Genomic DNA, 16,935 nt, shown 5'->3' on the forward strand with positions numbered 1-16,935 from the left:
CTTCTTCTCACATCCTTCTATTTTATGGACTAACACTATTCCTAAATGCAAAATTCGAACTCCATCTTCTTTGATAAAGTTCAAATTTTTTACTTCTGTCTTCTACTTTTCTTTTCCTCTGACACCTAAAGGAATCTCTATACTGTGACATAGAGGATTCCACATTTTCTTGTTCCCTTCCCTTTCTTATGAGCAGGAGCAAGGACAAAAGCATTCTTGTTAAGGCTGATCCTGAACCTGAAAGGACCTTGAAGAGAAAGCTAAGAGAAGCCAAAGCACAACTCTCTGTAGAGGACCTAACAGAAATCTTCAAAGAAGAAGAACCTATGGCAGCCGAAAACAACAACAATGCCAACACTGCAAGGAAGGTGCTGGGTGACTTTACTGCACCTACTCCCGACTTTTATGGGAGAAGCATCTCTATCCCTGCCATTGGAGCAAACAACTTTGAGCTTAAGCCTCAATTAGTTTCTCTAATGCAACAGAATTGCAAGTTTCATGGACTTCCATTGGAAGATCCTCATCAGTTTTTAGCTGAATTCTTGCAAATCTGTGACACTGTCAAGACTAATGGGGTTGACCCTGAGGTCTACAGACTCATGCTAGCCTCGTATAGGTGGAGGGGTTGTCAGCTACTTTGTAGAGTTCCTGAGGAATCAGTTGATGTATCTCCACCTTATTGCCGAGCATAATGAAGTGAATTATCACCGCTCGCTCGACAGTAACCTCATAGTGGTTATTCATAGGGATGATCAAACATTGGATAAACTCTAACCATCCTCTAGCCACTGGCCTAAGGTGAAGCCTACTCAGTTGGTAAGACCGACCATGAGCATCCCTCCTCCACTGAGCTCCAAGCACGCAGATGTCAACAAGGACTTTATCCAACTTTTGGTCAATGTTGACCTTTCGAGTGTATGAATTAGGGTCATTTTGTGGCTCTGGCAACTGTAGCGCCACCCTCACACTCTCAAGGCTAAAATCCATGATGTGCCCTCTAACCATGGTGCGCCAATTCTATGGCTCCGGATTCACGCTTGTATCATGCTTCTTTATGACCCAGGAGTTGGCATAGAATTCTTGCACCATCAACACTCAAACCTCAGCCACGGGGTTGGCCAAAACTTCCCAACCCCGTCTCAAAATTTGGTATAGGATCTCTGAGTACTCATCATCCTTCAGCTTGAAGGGGACCTCAGGAATCACCTTCTTTTTCCTCACCACGTCAGAAAAATGGTCTTGATGGGCCTTGGAGAAGAATCTTGTAAAATCCCAGGGCTCAAAAATGGGGGCTTTCTCCTTTCTTTTTCTTGAGGATTCTCCACTCTTTGGTGTCAAGGAGGTAAGAATGGAGCAAAAAGCGGAGCATCAAACACTAAACTTAAAAGTTTTACTCATCTACGAGAAACTAAAAATATAAGAAAAGAAAAAGACAAGAAAATAGAAGGAATAGATAGAGGGGAGGGGCTAGAGGCTTTGACCTTTGGGTGAAGAAAAGGAAAAAAATGAAGAAAGGGAATATGTATGGTGAAGGAGAAGTAAGAGGGGAAGAGTAGTAAAAGTGTGTTGAAAATGGATGAAGGGAGAGGTATTTATAGGAGGGTATGAGGCTTAGTTCGATTATAGGGAGGGAAAATGGGGAAATTGAATTTTGAATGTGGTTGTTGGAAAGAGATATGGATGGGATTGATGAGAGGTGATTCGGTGGAGTGAAAGATAGGGTGAAAGAATCAAAGGAAGTGATGGGTGAGGGGTTGGATGAATGTGGATGGAAAAGTGGGTGAAAGAAGAGAGAGAATGGATAAAAGTGAGTAAATGCTGAAGTGGTTGGTGGTTGGGTGTTATCCATTGGCCAAAAACATCAAAAATTCAAAACAGCATGCTACCTCCTCCCTGGGCATTAAACGCCGGGCTGGCATTGAACACCACCAGGGGAACCTCCCATACTTTTTTTTAGAATTTCTGGCATTCAACGCTAGGAATGGGTGTTGAACGCCCTAGGGGGACCAAAAATTGGTCTTGGACTGCTTATGTATAGACGTTTAACGTCCAAGCTTCCCTCTCCCTGGGCGCTGAACACCAAACTAACGTTCAACGCCAGCAGGGGGTCTCCTCTAGGGTGTGCTGCTTTTCTTGCTGTGCTTTTTTGTTTTTGTTCTAAGAGCTATACATGATCATAAATGTCAGCAAAATGAGGAAAACTATGAAAATAAATAGAAAATAACTTAATATGAAATCAAACTCAAATAAGCGAAAATAAAACAAAAGAAAGTGAAAGTAAAATATAGGATACGTATGGTTGGGTTGCCTCCTAACAAGCGCTTATTTATCGTCATTAGCTTGACAACCAGCTCCTTTAGGGTGGTTCATAGGGGCTTAGGTCTTCACCCCTCATTGTGAACTTCCTCCCTGTGCTCTCATGAATTAATTCACCATGCATCAGAGATAGGATCTGATTCACAGTATATGGTATGACTAGACTTTTTGTGAAGACTACTCTCATGCCAGGTGAGAAGTCTTCACTAAGAATCTTCTTGTTCCTCTAGCCCTTGGGTACTTTCTTCTTAAGGCCTCCTCCTTCAATCGTAGGTGGTGAATGCCCAACACCAAACTTAGGTTTGAAATCTGGGGCTCTGTATGACTTTCCACTAAGAGAGAAGGTTGAAACACTAGGTGTTGTATGCTAGTACCTCCTCCTTTATCTGAGAGAGGTTAAGGCTTAGGAATCCTGAATAGTAATGGTCCTCATACATCCTTAAGACGAGCTCTCTACTTTATACATCAATCAAGGCTCTCCAGTTGCTAGAAATGGCCTTCCTAGGATGATGGAGTCATTCTTTTCCTCTCCAGTGTCAAGTATCATAAAGTTTGCAGGGAGGTAAAGGTCTTCAACCTTTACTAGGGCATTCTCCACCAATCCATAGGCCCTCTTTAAGGACTTGTCTTCCATCTCCAGTGATATCATTGTGGGCTGTGTCTCTTGAGTCTCCAATTTCTTCATCACAGAAAGAAGCATCATATTTATGTTTGATCCAAGGTTGCATAGTGCCTTCTCAAATGTGATTGTCCCTATTGTGCAGGGAATCAGGAAGCTCTTGGGATCTGGCAATTTCTAAGGTAGCTTTTTCTGCACTAGTACACTACACTCCTTGGTGAACACCACTGATGACCGGGAATTTGAACAACACAAATCCGTTCATCAAGTGTACTGAATCATCAAGTTATAACTCATAAAAGTGAGGTCGATCCCACAGGGATTGATGGATTAAGCAACTTTAGTTGGATGATTTGTCTAGTCAAGCAAATATTGAAAGGTTTTGGTGAAATTTAATGAACAGAATATAAATCCACAAAGAAAGTAGAACAATAGAAAGTAGAGTACTAGAAATTTAAATGCTGAAAGGTAAACAACAGAAACTTAAATGGCAAGAAATGTAAAGAACTAAAACTTAAAAAGCAAGAAATTAAAAGAGTTAAAACTTAAATAGCAAGAAAGTAAAAGCAAGAATGTAAATGACAATGAAATGTAAATTGCATGAAATGTAAATGAGCTTTGGGTGCTGGGAATCAAAGAAAGTAGTAAATTCAAAGCAAGTAAAGTGAAGAATAACAATAAGAGAGATCCGTTAGGGATTGGAGATATCATAATCCATCATGAATTAATGGGTCTCAACTTCATTCTCAATCATATGAAGTAGATCTATGCCGGATTGTAATTAATTGAGTCCCAATTCCTTGGCAACCCAATTTCTCTTAACACAATCAATTTGCCAATTCCTTGATCTAATTGTCATGAGAAGAGGTTAAGTGCATTTCTCTTATCCATGAGCCACACAAGTTCTCAAGATCTCAATTCATCCCGAATGTATTGATCAAGAGAGTTGTGAGAGAAAGAGCTTCAAACTAATTTCTATGATTCTCTTTCTGAGGCTCGTATAGAAATTCAATGGATCTAAACCCCCTTCCGGAGTTAGTAGATCAAATAAAAACAAAAGTTATCTCTTAGCTACAGCAAGCGAATTGAAAAGAAGAAGAATTTCATTCATTCGTTTGAATTACAATAGAGCTCCTCCCCTAATGATTGGGGTTTAGTTAATCATCGCTCTACAAACAAGTGTAGGAGATTGTAATTGCATGAAAGTAAATCAAACTAAATACAAGCTAAATGTAAAATTTCAGGAAAGAAAAAGTGTATGGAAGTAAACTAAGACTTGACACAAAACGAAAAAGAAAGTTGCAGAATCTAAAAAAGAGTACAATTGAGAAAATGCTAAACTAAACTCTCTTGAGTCTCTAATCCTCCAGGTCGAGAGTTCCTCTTCAAGTTCAAAAACTCATCTATATATACTCTTCTTCTCATCTTCAAAAATGGGTCTTCAAGTACTTGGATCTGGGCTTTTGGCAGTAGTTGAAGCAAGTTAGGAGTGACCCTTTCTAAAGTTAACGCTGGAGTCAATTCACTAATGTTGCATGAGTGCCCCTGAAAAATGGCGTTGGTGCTGGCGTTTTCATGCTAACGTTGTCACTAACATTTTCCCAGTCACGCGTACGCATCGCCCACGCAAATACGTCAATGCTGTTTTTTGCCATGTCACGCGTGCGCGTTGCCCATGCATATGCGTGACTGGCGTTAGTGACACAACATTAGCGTGTCAATGCTCTTCTCACGCGTACGCGTTGCCGACGCGTATGTGTCGCCACCGATTTTTCCATGCTCTAACTTATGAATTTGTCGAGGACGTTAGTGTGCTAACTTTAGGTGACGTTAGCACACTAACGTTGGCACCTATTTTTGTTGTTGTAACGTTAATGAGCCAACTTAGGCCACTAACGTTGCTTCCTTCTTGTGTTGTAACATTAGTAAGCCAAGTTAGGCCACTAACGTTGCTTCCTTCTTCCTTGGATCATGTTAGTGAGCCAACTTTGGCCACTAACGTTGCCTTTCATTCTTGATGCAACGTTAGTACTGGCGTTAGTGGGCTAACTTTGGCCACTAACGCCAGCTCTCCTTTCTTGAGCCAACATTAACCATAACGTTAGTGGACCAACTTGGTCACTAACGCTATTGTCTTTGCTTCTTCTCTGCCTTTCCTTTACTTCTCCTTACCTATCATCAACCAAACAAATGCATCAAAACTTTGCCATAATCATAAGATAATGCATCATTCATTACATCAGGTAATTCTTGCATCAATCTCATTAAAATATTTGTAATTAACAATGTTTGATTGAATTAAGACATGCATATTTTACTCATCCAAATGCTTGCTTATTGCCTAAGAAAATACATGAAACTAACCTAAAATATGCTAAAAATAGCTTGTGAAACTAGCCAAGATGCCCAGGCATCAACCACTGTTTCATCTTCCATCAGGGCCTTCTTCTCAGAAAATATACTTTTCAAACTAGCCATATAAGGAGGCTTCTTTTTCAACACCTCAGCAAAAGGAATGTTGATTTGTAGCTTCTTGATGACAGCCAAGAATTTAGCAATTTTTCATCCTCAGTCTCCTTTTGCATGCTCAGAGAGGGTTGTACTTCAGTCTTCTTCATCTTGACTTGGGTGTGTACTAGTGAATTTCCAGTCTCCTCCTGAGCCTCTTCCTCTTGCAAATCCTAAGCAACAGCTTTCTCCTTGGGTTTGGCCTTCTTGTCCATAGTGATGGCCTTGCACTCTTCCCTTGGATTTACCTCTATGTTGCTTGGAAGAGTGTTGGGAGGTCTCTTAGGTATCCTACTGCTCAACTGACCCACTTGTATTTTCAAGTTCTGAATTGAGGACCGCGTCCCTTGCATAAAGCTATAAGTGGTCCTGGAGAGCACAGAAACTACTGTGGCTAAGCCAGAGAGGCTTTGCTTAGGCATCTCCATCTGCTGCAAAGAGGGTTGAAACTGTCTTTTGTTGAACCTATTTGATTGGTTCCACCCTAATTGTTGTTGAAGCCTTATTGAGGCCTCTGCTGCTCCCTCCACCCAAAGTTAGGGTGATTCCTCCATCCCTGATTAAAAGTATTTGCATATGAATGATTATTGGAATTTCTGGAGAAATTTCTCATGTAATTAACTTCTTCCATGGTGGGCTGAGAAATGTCACCAACATCTCCTTCATAGGATGCATCTTGGGTGTTGACGGCTGAAACTTGCATCCCGGTCAAGTGTTGAGAGATCATGCTTATCTGTTGGGACATGAGCTTGTTCTGTGCCAAAATCGCATCCAATGTTTCTACTTTCATGACTCCTCTCTTTTGAGTAGTCACAGTGTTCACATGGTTCGTCTCAGAAGTGTACATGTACTGGTTGTTGGCCACCATCTCAATGAGCTCATTCGCCTCCTCAGGTGTCTTCTTCATGTGTAGTGAACTGTAACACCCTAACTTTTAGCACCTCAAAATCGTACTAAAAGTCCAAGCGTCATGTACCTCTAAACATTTTTATTCTATACTATTTTTATTTAATATTAAGCCTTTGCGAATACAAACTGAAACCTTTACTTAAGAAAATGAAGATTCTTTATTTTAAACCACTTAACCACAAAGGAATATATTAATTAAAGAAATGTCTGTCACAGGAGAGCAGATGCGACTTTGTTTGGGCCTTAGTGCCAAATGTATAGTAGGGACGCCCACACACTGAGAACTATTTTCTAGATGTAAGCTCATTGATTTGAAAGTCACACAGTATATGGCCTAGACGTAAGACTTAAGCACATTGTATGCATCTGGAAAGCCATATCTGGGACTCATACCTGAGAAATATCGGGAACGGGTAGGCAACCGACACATGAGCTCATGGCCTTCTTAGGACAGACATGCATCATATTGTTTGCGCATTAGCATTTGATTGTGGTTGTTTATTTTATTTTACTTTGATTGTGTTGTTTGCTTGTGCTGTTTGTCTTGCTGTCTTGCTTGTGTGCTTAATTGGGTATTTTGTTATGCTGCAAACTTAGTAATGTATTTTAAAGAAAACTAACTAAAGTCTTTAAAGTGAGTTTAACTAATTTTAAAGGTAATTCTTTTTAAAGTTATAAAGTTGTCATTTGCATATTATTTCTTTACTTTCACGACATTCACCTTCCCTACTGAGAACATGAAAAGATGACGTTCTCAATCCCGTACAGATTTTTCTTTTCAGCAACAGGTTCAACAATCCTTGGTGCGGAGTTGCGACTGAACATAAGAGTTTTATGTACATATATATCCGTATTTACTGTTTTTTATTTTGTTTAGACTTTACTTTTCTCTCGTCGCTTACTTTCTTTGGTTTTTAGAGGGGTAAGAACTTGTATTTGATGATCTCTCAATATGTCTATGTAAATAATGCTATGCGAATATATATATTTTTGTGATTAAGAGGTTTAAAGTAAAAACCTTTCTTTTTCTTGATTAAAGTTTTGGTTCGTATTTGTGAAGTCTCAATATTAAATACAAATAGTATATAATAAATAGGTTTAGAGGTAAGTAGCGCTCGAACTTTTAGTACAATCATGAGGTACTAAAAGTTAGGGTGTTACATTATGGTACTAGAGCAGTTCGTTCATGTTAGAGCCTTGGGAATGGACTAACTATGATTCACTGTATACTCTGAGTGTCTATCATGCAATTGGACTTGTCTTAGTGACAAGAGTTTGAGTTTTAGATGCATGACTGTCTTTTGATTAATGCTGTTAGTCGACCGTTGCATTTGTCATGGTATTAGGTCTAACCAACTTAATACTGATGATTTATGTATACAGAAACACTAATGAATTATCGTAGATAAAATAGAAGTAATAGGTAAACGTGACTCACGAGGTTTTGGGGACGTTAGAGGTTACTTTTGAGGGTTTACGCCATTTTAAAGTATGATCTTTGCTCGTGCTGTGTAACTCAGTGCTCTATTTTCCTCTTTTATCATTTGCATTGGAGTTTCTTGCTTCATATTTTCCTTTTGGTATATGATTTGACTATATTTCAACCATTCTTTATCGCTCTTGCATATCTCTGCTTGATTGAAATTCCCAGTATTCACTTGATATATTCATCCTTGATATTGCTCATATTCCTCTTTATGAACCATGTGTTCTTTGATTTAGCTTTGAACATGGTTTTTATAATAATAATTCTTAAGTATTTAAAGACGTTAGATGTTCTTTCTTAATTAGTTTGCACCAAAACATGTACTCTTACCATGCCACGTAATAGGCATATTGTTTATTAATTTATTTTTCATCTCTTTCACCCCCTGTTTCAACTCTTTTTGGAACCAGATTTGATTATCCATCTTTATCATTATTTGTACACTTCTTTATAAATTTTGACCTTTCAATTTGACATTGAATTTGTTCTGATTCAACGCATAATCCTTAATTCTTAAGCGATTTGAAATCTTAAGAGTTACGATTCGTAGCAAGCTAATTATGTGTTTGATCCATCTGCTTCGCATCCTGAAACTTATGTGCTTGTTGCTCAAATTACAACCCTTGACTTTGTTTTCCTCTACATGAATGATATAGTCTCTCGATAAAAATTTCAAACTTGTTTTGATACAATAAACCATCTCTAGTACTTTTCTTCGGATGTTCTTATTTTGGAATCTTCTTTGAAGAGAGCTTTGTTTTGATTCTTTCTCTATCTGTTCACTTGAACCCTTTCGAGTGTTCATCTTTCATGTTGGTTGTATTTTTCTCATGAATTTAGTCCCTTTTTTTTAATTCGAACTTATTTTAATATATCAATTTTCGAGGACGAAAATTTTTATAAGTGTTATTATTATAATTATTAAAGCTAGAAAAAAAAAGGAGAAAAGAAAGAAATTTGGCCGAAGCCTTTAAGGGAGTAAAGAAAGAAAATTTGAAACATGGCTCATATGCCTTATACATATATATAATCATATGTTTTTAACTTGGATTCATTTACTTGTCCAAAGCCATCAAGACAAAAGAAAAGAAAGAATTGGCAACGTGGCTTGCAATGCTTATATACATATATATTATCATGACACATAACCTTATTCATTAATCATCATCATGCCTTTCATTGTATATTCAATATCATCACCGAAATTAAAACTGGGAAAGGGAATGAAGTGAGAGACCGAGTGTTCTTGAAGGAGAGCCGTGACACTTCTATGATTTCTAGTTTCGATTTCTTGACCTTCGTAATTTTAATAAAAAAAAATAATTTGATAAAAGTATTTGTATCTTCTTTTTCTATGTCTTGGCATCACTTTCGTCCGGCAGAAATTAATAGCGACGTAACACCTCTATTTTTTGAGTAGGTTAATTGGAGTTCTAAAAGATACAGACAATTCCAAACGTTTTTTTTTTCGATAGCTCGATCAAAAAGTTTCTCTAGAGCTTCCATTGTTTTAGTACCATACGAAGGTAGGAGGTTTTATTTTAAAATTAATAGTTTTCAATTTAAGAATGTCCAAAAGTATAGTAAATAATTATAAATATGTTAGTAATTATAATGTTATTGAGTTTGGATTTTTTTGCTGTGGATGATTGGCTGTGATTGTGATTTTAATTTTTGGTTGAGAAGGTGAATGATAATTGATTTTGGTGTTATTATATAAATGATTTTACTAGGATTAGAATTATATGTCATTATTGAGAACCTTGTGTTTGAAAAGTGCTTATGGAAGTCTGGTAAACTGTTGATAAGTTATGAAAGTGAGGGAGCCCGTAAGGGTGGTAAACTCGAGTTTGGAGGAGGGTTCCACCCATATTCTTGTAAAAACAAATGAAAAAGTGATTTTGTTTTGAAAACTTGATTTTTATATGTACTTATATTAAGAAATAATCTTTTTTATTGGAAATCGAATTTATAAACCTATTTTAAGAAAATGATTCCATGTTGATAAGTTATGAAAGTGAGGGAGCCCGTAAGGGTGGTAAAGTCGAGTTTGGAGGAGGGTTCTACTTGTATTCTTGTAAAAACAAATGAAAAAGTGATTTTGTTTTGAAAACTTGATTTTTATATGTACTTATATTAAGACATGATTTTTTTATTGGAAATCCAATTTATAAACTTATTTTAAGAAAATGATTCTATGTTGAAAAAGATCTGGTTGCATATTTATTCACATTAAGAAAGGGTTTTGTATTCAAAGTCTGAGTTATAAAATTTACACTAAGAGTGACTTGGGTTTGAAACTGTTGGAAAGAGTTTGAAAAAATATTGGTTTGATTCATTAGTAATTATTGGTTTGATTCAAGAGCAAAGAATTTAAAAGGAAGCTGAATTTTATTGAAATAGAGCGTAGCTTAGTTTCAAAGGAAACGATTTAATTATTGAGAATTATTTGATATTTGAAAATGGTTTGATTATTGAAAAGGATTTTATATTTAAAATGGTTGAGAGATTTTTTTGTTAGGACCTTAAAAAGGTGGTATAGTTCGAATTTTAGAGGAAATACTACTAAATTTTTTATAAAACTCTAAGATTTTATTCAAAATGTTATTTAAAAGCAAATCTGATTTAAGAATATTATTTACTTTCGATTTATTACGAAAAGAGTTTTGTTTTCAATTCGATTTATTAAGAAAAGTATAATGTTTTACACTCAATCTTTTGAGAAAGGATTTTGTTTTAAGTTATGTTTTGAGTTCAGTTTGATAAGAAAGAAAAGAAGAAGAATGAAAAGTAAAGAAAAGAGAGAAAGAATCTCTGCCACAGGAGAGTAGAGAACAAAGATCAAAGGAATATATTAATTAAAGGAATGTTTGCCATAAGAGAGCAGATGCGACTTTGTTTGGGTCTTAGTGCGAAATGTATAGTGGGAACGCCCACACACTGAGAACTGTTTTCCAGATGTAAGCTCATTGATTTGAAAGTCACACTGTATGCAGCCTAGCCATAAGACTTATAAGCAAATTGTATGCATCTCGAAAGCCATATTTGGGACTCGTACCCGGGTAATGTCGGGAGCGGGTAGGCAACCGACACATGAGCTCATGGTCTGCTTAGGACAGACATGCATCATATTGTTTGTGCATTAGCATTTGATTGTGGTTGTTTATTTTATTTTCCTGTGATTATGTTGTTTGCTTGTGCTGTTTGTCTTGGTGTCTTGCTTGTGTGCTTAATTCGGTATTTTGTTATGCTACGAACTTAGTAATGTAATTTAAAGAAAACTAACTAAAGTCTTTAAAGCGAGTTCAAAGGGGCATATTATTTCTTTACTCTCACGGCATTCACCTTCCCTACTGAAAACATGCGAGGACGACGTTCTCATCCCCCTACAGATTTTTCTTTTTAGCAACAGGTTCAAAAATCCTTGGCTCGGAGCCGTGACTGAACATAAGAGTTTTATGTACATATATATCCGTATTTACTGTTTTTGATTTTGTTTTAGACTTTATTTTTGCCTCGTCACTTATTTTCTTTGGTTTTTAGAGGGGTAAGAACTTATATTTGACGATCTCTCAATATGTCTATGTAAATAATTCTATGTGAATATATATTTTTTTGTGATTAAGAGGTTTAAAGTAAAAACCTTTCTTTTTCTTGATTAAAGTTTTTGTTCGTATTTACGAAGTCTCAATATTAAATACAAATAGTATATAATAAACAGGTTTAGAGGTAAATAGCGCTCGGACTTTTAAAAAAAACGCGCAAAAACTTCTCACCCAAAAACTTGTCACCCAAAAACGCCGACTGGTCGGACGACCTCCCCACACTTAAAAGTTTGCACCATCCTCGGTGTATTCTAAGATGAACAAAGGGGTACGGCGACTCTTCGGATAGCCACCTTCAGGTGGTGGATCAACCGGTTGCTGCATGTTCTTTCTCCCACTTTCTTTGTTGCTTATGGTGCATCATTCATGAAAAATAGAAAATAATACAAGTAAGATGAGAAAATACAAAATCAAGGAAGTGTAAATTGTTGGAATGAGGTAAAAACCACCAGAATGAAGTGAGTGACCCAATGTGTGACATGGATACAAGTAAGTGTGCATTCTAGGTTGCACGTGGTTTTGAACACACACACTTTAGCATGAAATGCTTTGTCACAATTTACACAAAAGAAGCATGCACTTCACTCAATCTATTGTGCTTGAAACACTCTAAACTCGTAGGTTAAAACAACCAAACAAGCGATAAAGAAGCATGAAAGCATTCAACCAAATATATAACATATGGATGCATATGATCTAGAAGCACAATGGTAAACACGCAACATCCATCAAGAAATTGCCTAATCAAAGATAGGGATTCAAATCACATGGTGGCCAAATCATGCAATTCAAAAGAATTAACAAACTTGAAGGCAATGTAACATGTACTTGGTATTAACAAATGTTCACATAGAAACTCAAATCCAAGTAGCAAAATATAACCTCAATCAAAGAATCCAACAATGAGTATAAACACAATGATGTTAAGATAACATCCTGTTAGTAAGCAGCAGCAATACACGGTAAACAAGATTAATAATCCAGCACTTATAATGGAAAATAAAAAATATTAACCAAAACTTAAACTAACTAAATAACTATCTAACTAACTAACTAGAAGAAATGGTTATGGATGGTGTTTGGTAGGGTTGGATGATGGTTGAAAGAAAGGAAGAAGAGGAGAGAAGAGAGAAGAATGAAAGAAATTGAAAGAAGAGAAGAAAATAAGGGAGCGAAACAGGATAACCCACGCGTACGCATCCAGAGACGCGTAAGCGTGGATGGGCGAAACGTAGCGACGCGTACACGTGGGTCATGCGTAAGCGTGGTGGGTTATTTAGAGTGGCGACGCGTACGCGTGGGTTGGTTTTGTGCATAGGCACAATTTGCCTAACTCTCGGGTAAAAGTATGGAGGGGTGAAACTTCTAGATCTACGTGTACGCATGGTCTACGCGTGCGCGTGGATGGTTGAAAAACTTACGACCACGCGTACACGTGGGGGACGCGTACGCGTGGACTGGTGCTCTATTTTTTAAAATTTTTCCATGTTCTTGCACCAAACCAAGCATTCCAAACCTCCAAACAGCTACCAAAACATCATAAAACCTTATTCAACATACTAAACTACCACACAAACTAAACAAAGCATGAAATTAAACTAATTTCTATCAATATGTACAAAAGAGAAAAATGAAAAGATTTTACCATGGTGGGGTGTCTCCCACCTAGCACTTTTATTTATTGTCCTTAGGTTGGACATATGGGGAGCTCTCATCAAGGTGGCTTGTGCTTGAATCCATCCTTGAACATCCACCAATGCTTGGACTTCCAATAAGCTCCATTCTTCAAAATTAATGCCACCAAGCCTTGATGATGTTCTTCACAAGGTAAGGGCTCCCAAAAGTGATCCTCATGTATTTCCGGATCCCATATCTTGTTTCTACACCCATCTTCAAATTGATCATCATTATTCTATTTGGGTGGCAAGCAAGATGAATTTTCAATAAAGTGACAAATCCTTCTTCTAGACCCACCTAATTACGCACTAGCCAAATCTTTGTCCCTCATTTTTGATGTGTCAACCAAAATAAACCTCGCTTTGCAATGCCAACCATGAAACATCCTTCTCTTATGCTTCATCCCGCAAAGTTCTCTAAGTTGACCATCCGTTTCAAGCCAGCCATAATCAAGTGGGCAAATAAAGCTAATAGAGATGACTTTTACCCACTCAAGTGTAGGAGATGACAACCTAGGGAAATAAGCTTCCAATGATCTTGACAAGGTGTATTCAACTCCCGTCCTTCTTTTTCTAAGGACCTCCACCTCTTCACAAGATTTCTCAATTTCAATCCATTTCTTATCAATTTTATCTAACTTTTTTCCCTTACTCAAATCATAAATGGGAGGCTGAGATAAATCTACCTCCACTTTGCTTTCTAATTCACCGAGAGAATGTTCTTCAAGTTTAAAGGATTCTTCGCCACTAAGATTTGATGCATGATTTTCATCACCAAGGAAACTCAATTCTTGCTCCATCCCATCCAATTCTTCATATGGAATATGCTTTGGAGGTTGTGTACTTTCCTCTTCAACATCAAATTCAATCTTGTTGGAAGGATCTCCCTTAACTGTAGGTTGTCATGGAGGTTCCGCATCTCCTAAGCCTTCAACCACTTCTTCCTTTTCTTCAACAATTAAAGCTTCTTCCAATTGTTCCAATACAAAGTAACATTCCTCATTTTCCACTGAAATTCCCACTTTTCTTGTTTTCTGTTTGTCTATGAACAGGAACAGAGACAAGGAACCTCTTAGAAATTTTGATCCTAAACCTGAAAGGACTTTGAGGCGACGCTTGCAACAAGCTAGACTTTACATGGCTAGTGAAAATCTAAGTAAGACTTTTGAAAGGGAAGCTACAGAGTCCATTATGGATCATAATCGTGCTGTTAATGCCAATGTGGTAAATCCGAATGAGAATAAACAACCTAGAAGAGTGCTTGGCTCATACACTTCCCCCAATTCAGATCTCTATGGGAACAATATTGTGGTGCCTCCTATAGCTGCAAACAACTTTGAGCTGAAGCCTCAGTTAGTCACTCTGGTGCAGTAAAATTGTTAGTATCATGGACTCTCGCAAAAAGATCCAAACCAATTTATCTCTAACTTCCTGTAGATTTGTGACTCTGTAAAAACAAATGGAGTGAATCCTGAGGTTTACAAGCACATGCTCTTTCTATTTGCTGTAAGGGATAGAGCAAAGCTATGGTTAGATTCTCAACCTAAGGAGAGCCTGGACACTTGGGATAAGGTAATCACTGGATTCTTGTCTAAATTCTTCCCAGCACAGAAGTTGACTAAGCTAAGGGTGGAGGTTCAAACCTTCATTCATAAAGATGGTGAGACCCTCTATGAAGTCTGGGAGAGGTACAAGTTGCTCACCAAGCAATGCCCCCTTAACATGTTTTCTAAATGGACCCAGCAGGAAATCTTTTATGAGGGCTTATGTGAAATGTCTAAAATGTGTTTAGATAATTCTGCAGGTGGTTCATTGCACATGAAAAAAATGCCTGAAGAGACTACTGAGCTTATTGAGTTGGTTGCTAACAACCAATATATTTACTCATCTAATAGAAATCTTGTGAACTCTGGAACTCCTCAGAAGAAAGGCGTTTTGGAAGTGGAGACCTTGGATGCTATTCTTGCTCAGAACAACGTTATGTCTCAGTAGATTAATATGCTTACTCAACACTTGAGTAGGATGCAGGTTTCAACTGTTAATGCTCAGAATGCCCCCTCAAGAGGCTCCTTATGACATGAATGGTAGCTTCATGCAAGGTGAGAATTATGACTATGCTTAATTTCCTCCTGAATAGGTCAACTATATGGGGACTACTCCAAGAAACCCCAATAATGATCCATATGCCAAGACCTATAATGAAGGGTGGACAAATCAACCAAATTTAGGGTGGAGAGGGCAACCTCAGAGTCATAGAATTTTAATAATAATTCTCAGGGTGGTTTTCAATAGAATAATTTTAATAATCGCCAGTTTCAGTCATCTCAACAACAACCACCTCCGCAACCGAATTCTCAACCACAGAAGAACACTTATTTGGAAGCACTAATGGCATGTTTTATACAGGAAACCAGAGCATCAATCAAGAACTTGGAGATTTAGATGGGTCAATTAGCCACAAAAGTTAATGGAATTGATCAAAGGACTATTAATAGTCTTCCTGGTAACACAATTCCAAATCCAAGAGAGGAATGCAAGGCTATCACCTTGATAAGTGGACAAGTGGCAAGTACAGAAGCACAAGTTACTGAGGAGCCAGTTGAAAAAGAAGCTCCAGAGGAAACTCAATAGTGCACGCCCCTCCTAGGCGTGCTGACTATCATTTTCCAATCACTCTTGACACACATCCAACATTACCTAAGGCTCCTGAATACAAGACTAAGATGCCATACCCTCAGAGACTTCAAAAGGAGACCAAGGACAAGCAGTTTTCAAAGTTCTTGGAAGTTTTCAGAAAGTTACAAATTAATATTCTTTTTGCTGAGGTTTTGGAGCAAATGCCTCTCTATGTTAAATTCATGAAGGAGTTGTTATCAAAGAAGAAGCCTTTAAAGGGAGATGAGACAGTGGTCTTGACTAAGGAATGTAGTGCCATAATTCAGAATAACTTGCCAAGAAAGATGCCAGATCCAGGAACTTTCAAATTCCATGTACCATTGGGAGCACTACCTTTGAGAAAGTCCTATGTGATATAGGTGCAAGCATAAATCTAATGCCCTTGTCTATGATGAAGAAATTACAAATCCAAGAGGCACAACCCTTAAGTATAGCATTACAAATGGCAGACAAATCTCTAAAGCCTGCATATAGATTAGTGGAGAATATCTTGGTCGAAGTGGTTAAGTTCTTCCTCCCAATAGATTTTGTGATTCTTGACATGGGGGAGGATGAGAGCGCCTCTATAATCCTAAGAAGACCATTCCTAGCCACTGGGAGAGCTCTAATTGTTATGGAAGAAGGTGAATTAGTGCTTAAAGTGCATAATGAGCAACTGGTCTTTCATGTCTTCAAAGATATGCATTCAGCAGGTGAAGAGAAGAGGTGCATGCAGACTGAGCTTACTAATCCAAACCTTCAAGAACTTCCAATGATGCATAACATAATCTGCAGCTCAAACCACTTTTGGTGACATTCAACAAAATTTTCCCTGACATCAAACCGAAGTTTGGTGTCGGGAATGCATCATCCACCAAGGAGGAAGTTCTCAAAAAGAAGAAAGTACCTAGGAGATGGAGAAATAAAAAGATTCCCACTAAAGACTTCTTCCCCAAAATGAAGGTGGTATTCACTGCATGCCCAATCCTGACTCATACAGTGAACAGGATCCTGTCTCTTGAGCATATAGAGTTGATTCATGAGAGCACAGAAAAAAGTTCACAGTGAGGGGTGAAGAGCTGAGCCCCTATGATCCTCCACCTTAGAGGAGCTGACAGCCAAGCTAGTGACAGTAAAGAAGCGCTTCTCGGGAGGCAACCC

At 37.8% G+C, this 16,935-nt stretch overlaps 1 non-coding gene across 1 annotated transcript; it reads right to left on the reverse strand.

The window, feature by feature from the left end:
• Positions 1 to 14,739: 14,739 nt before the first annotated feature.
• Positions 14,740 to 14,847, reverse strand: LOC127746166 (small nucleolar RNA R71). The gene has a single exon (XR_008007785.1). It is a non-coding gene; the product is annotated as a small nucleolar RNA R71 (small nucleolar RNA).
• Positions 14,848 to 16,935: the final 2,088 nt, after the last annotated feature.

Source organism: Arachis duranensis, chromosome 3, assembly GCF_000817695.3.
Source record: "Arachis duranensis cultivar V14167 chromosome 3, aradu.V14167.gnm2.J7QH, whole genome shotgun sequence".
NCBI lineage: Eukaryota > Viridiplantae > Streptophyta > Magnoliopsida > Fabales > Fabaceae > Arachis > Arachis duranensis.